The sequence below is a fragment of the Ranitomeya variabilis genome, chromosome 5 (genome assembly GCF_051348905.1).
Source record: "Ranitomeya variabilis isolate aRanVar5 chromosome 5, aRanVar5.hap1, whole genome shotgun sequence".
NCBI lineage: Eukaryota > Metazoa > Chordata > Amphibia > Anura > Dendrobatidae > Ranitomeya > Ranitomeya variabilis.
In genome coordinates, this window is record NC_135236.1 from 493,912,771 (window position 1) to 493,917,618 (window position 4,848).

Genomic DNA, 4,848 nt, shown 5'->3' on the forward strand with positions numbered 1-4,848 from the left:
TTTGCACTAATGGTGGTTCCGGCACTGTAGTTCTGTAGTGATGGTGGGTATTTTGGCTATGGTGCTGTATTCATGTACTCATAGTGGTTCTGGTGCTGTATTCCTATATGGTTATTGGTTCTGAACCTGTATACATGTAACAACCCATATATTGTCAGATAACATTATGCATGGCTATGTTAATAAATTATTGCGCCTCCTGACAAGATAGCAATTGCTACATGTGTATTTATGTTAGGGGCATTCAAACAAAGCACTGTGAAATTCCAAATACTAACAGCATGTAATATAGTCACTGACAGGATTCAATGCTGGTTGTCAGCTCCAGTTGTCATTACATGACCACTAATATGCAATTTTCATACTTACAGTTAAATGACAACTATTCAAACTGCTTAAGTTGTGTATATGATGGGGGCGCTAAATTGAATTTTGCTAGAAAACCTAAATTCGTCTTTCAGTAACACCTGGATGTATTACAGTTGCTATAGTGGAAGGTGATCATAGTGGTATTTCTACAGTGTGTTTTGTTACTGTATATAGGGATAATGGTCATATTGTAATATATTATGTATTAACTATGCAGTGGTAATGGTAGTGGATATTGCATTGGGGATATTCTTTGGTTTCATATAGTAATAATTATACATAATTCTATATGTATAGATCATCTTTAAGTAGTGGGAGGAAGGCCATATACAGTGGTGTGAAAAAGGGTTTGCCCTCTTCCTGATTTCATATTTTTTTGCACGTTTGTCACAGATCATCAAACTAATTTAAATATTTGACAAAGATAACACAAGTAAATACAAAATGCAGTTCATAAATGAAGGTCTTTACTATTTAGGAAAAAGAAATCCAAACCTACAGGTCCCTGTGCAAAAAAGGTGATTACCCCTCCCCCTTGAAACATAAAATAACTGAGGTTTATCACATCTTTGGTATGCTAAGATCAATTTCCCTAGCCACACCCAGGCCTGATTATGGCCACACTTGTTCTCAGTCAAGACATCACTTAAGTAGGATCTGTCTGACAAAGTGAAAAGCTCCTTAAAAGCTAGACATAATGACTCAATCCAAAGAAATCATGGAACAAATAGGAAACAAAGTCATTCAGATCTATCAGTCTGGAAAAGGTTATAAAGCAAGCCATTTCTAAAGATTTGGGACTCCTGTGAATCTCAGTGGGAGTCAGTGCGTGACTACTAGTGTCATGCTGATTGACAGCCAGTTTCCCCCATTTAGGCAGCAGAAGCCATCCATCAATCAGCATGACATCAGTAGTCCTGCCCTGTCAACAGGAATAGGAACTGCTGTTCTGTTGACAGGGAGTAGCTCAATCTCTGGCAGGAGCTGTCAATGACCAGTGCCAGCCACAGCAGACAGGTAGTCTCCTCTGTTAGCAACTACATGCCTTTTATCCTAAAGTCCTTCATATCCTCTGTAAATTTGTTTGGTCATCTGAAACATTTAAGTGTGACTAACATGCAAAACAACAGGAAATCAGAAAGGGGGAAACACTTTTTCTCACCACTGTAAATTACATGTACTTTGGGGCTTGGACCTCCTGATCTTTTACGACCCCAGCAACACCCTTGCCACCTAACAAAGCCATCCATGCTTGTGATGGCAGTATGTCTATTATACTTTGCCAGAGGAATTACAAGTATTTTTTTAAATTCACCAGCAAAAAAAAGTTATTTAAATTAAACCAATAAGTTTCCACATCTTGTCAGCAACAGCTAAATATAGCAAATTATCAATGGCTACTTTTGTGAAGGGAGGCTATTACTTTCTCTGCAACCTGGTTTTTCCAGGGAGATAATCTATTGTAACAGTTTATTTGCATAATCACTTGTATTGAAACATTCTACAACTTTGAGAATATGTTTAACCCTTTAATGACTACTGCCATACATATACGTCACCATGCACTATTGCTATCACTTTATGGAGCAGGCTTAGGGGCTGTGCCTGTTCCATACAGCATAGGTGTCGGCTCAGTTACTCGGACAGCACGGGTTCTTAAAGGGAACCTGTCACCCCCAAAATCGAAGGTGAGCTCAGCCCACCAGCATCAGGGGCTTATCTACAGCATTCTGGAATGCTGTAGATAAGCCCCGATAAATCCTGAAAAATGAGAAAAAGAGGTTAAATTATACTCACCTGGGTGGGCGGTCTGATCCGATGGGCGTCGCGGTCCGGTCCGATGGGCGTCGCGGTCCGGTCTGGGGCCTCCCATCTTCTTATGATGACATCCTCTTCTTGTCTTCACGCTGCGGCTCCAGCGTACTTTGTCTGCCTTGTTGAGGGCAGAGAAAGTACTGCAGTGCGCAGGCGCCGGGTCTCTCGGCGCACTGCAGTACTTTGCTCTATAGATAAGCCCCTGATGATGGTGGGCTTAGCTCACCTTCGATTTTGGGGGTGACAGGTTCCCTTTAAGTGTCCAGTGCTAAATGCCAAACATGGATTTCTCCCGGAAGACCGTTGCAATGTTCAGAGTTCCGGGGAAAATCCAGGAGGAGAGAGAGTTCGGGTCCCCATTGCTTTCAATGGGGTTTGGGTTCTGGTTCAAGTTCAGGTACAGTTCTGGTACCCGAACTGAACTTTGGAAAAAAGTTTAGGTCTGGTACCAAAACCCAAACTCCCACGAGTCCGCTCATTCCTAACCTGACCGTTCAAAATATAAAAATATTTAATCTATTCAGTAAATGACAAAACAGAAAAAAATAGAAATGCTGTTGGTCGCCTCAATTCCCCTTAACCCCTTAAGCCCCGAGGGTGGTTTGCACGTTAATGACCAGGCCAATTTTTACAATTCTGACCACTGTCCCTTTATGAGGTTATAACTCTGGAACGCTTCAACGGATCTTGGTGATTCTGAAACTGTTTTCTCGTGACATATTGTACTTCATGATAGTGGTAAAATTTATTTGATATAACTTGCGTTTATTTGTGAAAAAAACGGAAATTTGGCAAAAATTTTGAAAATTTCACAATTTTCCAAATTTGAATTTTTATGCCCTTAAATCACAGAGATATGTCACACAAAATACTTAATATGCAACATTTCCCACATGTCTACTTTACATCAGCACAATTTTGGAACCAAAATTTTCTTTTGTTAGGGAGTTATAAGGGTTAAAAGTTGACCAGCAGTTTCTCATTTTTACAACACCATTTTATTTTAGGGACCACATCTCATTTGAAGTCATTTTGAGGGGTCTATATGATAGAAAATACCCAAGTGTGACACCATTCAAAAACTGCACCCCTCAAGGTGCTCAAAACCACATTCAAGAAGTTTATTAACCCTTCAGGTGTTGCACAGGAATTTTTGGAATGTTTAAATAAAAATTAACATTTAACTTTTTTTTACACAAAATTTATTTCAGCTCCAATTTGTTTTATTTTACCAAGGGTAACAGGAGAAAATGGACCCCAAAAGTTGTTGTACAATATGTGCTGAGTACACTGATACCCCATATGTGGGGGTAAACCACTGTTTGGGCGCATGGCAGAGCTCGGAAGGAAAGGAGTGCCATTTGACTTTTCAATGCAAAATTGACTGGAATTGAGATGGGACGCCATGTTGCGTTTGGAGAGCCCCTGATGTGCCTAAACATTGAAACTCCCCACAAGTGACACCATTTTGGAAAGTAGACCCCCTAAGGAACTTATCTAGATGTGTGGTGAACACTTTGACCCACCAAGTGCTTCACAGAAGTTTATAATGCAGAGCCGTAAAAATAAAAAATCATATTTTTTCACAAAAATGATCTTTTCAACCCCAATTTTTTATTTTCCCAAGGTTAAGAGAAGAAATTAGACCACAATAGTTGTTGTGCAATTTGTCCTGAGTACGCTGATACCCGATATGTGGGGGTAAACGACTGTTTGGGCGCATGGCAGAGCTTGGAAGGGAAGGAGCGCCGTTTGACTTTTCAATGTAAAATTGACTGGAATTGAGATGGGACGCCATGTTGCGTTTGGAGAGTCCCTGATGTGCCTAATCATTGAAACTCCCCATAAGTGACACCATTTTGGAAAGTAGACCCCTTAAGGAACTTATCTAGATGTGTGGTGAACACTTTGACCCACCAAGTGCTTCACAGTAGTTTATAATGCAGAGCCGTAAAAATAAAAAATCATATTTTTTCACAAAAATGATCTTTTCGCCCCCAATATTTTATTTTCCCAAGGTTAAGAGAAGAAATTAGACCACAAAAGTTGTTATGCAATTTGCCCTGAGTACGCTGATACCCGATATTCGGGGGTAAATGACTGTTTGGGCGCATGGCAGAGCTTGGAAGGGAAGGAGCGCCGTTTGACTTTTCAATGCAAAATTGACTGGAATTGAGACGGGACACCATGTTGCGTTTGGAGAGCTGTCATGGTTCCCAATGGCAAGGGAACGTCAGAGAACATAAATAACAGAACAGCTCTTGGGTGATGGAATCTCGAGCTGACCGTGAGCTAAACCTACCACACAACTAACAGTGGCCGGGTGGCGTACCTACGTTTTATCCCTAGACGCCTAGCGCCAGCCGGAGGACTAACTAACCCTAATAGAGGAAAAGACAGACCTGGCTTACCTCTAGGGAAATTCCCCCAAAAAGGAGACAGAAGCCCCCCACATATATTGACGGTGAGTTCAGAGGAAAAGACATACGCAGTATGAAGGTAGGTTCAGCAAAGCGAGGTCCGCTTACTAGATAGCAAGAAGATACAATAGGGAACTTCACGGTCAGCTGAAAACCCTATTAAAATACCATCCCGAAATTACTTTAAGACTCATGTGTCAACTCATGACACCGGAGTGGCAATTTCGGCCCACAAGAGCTTCCA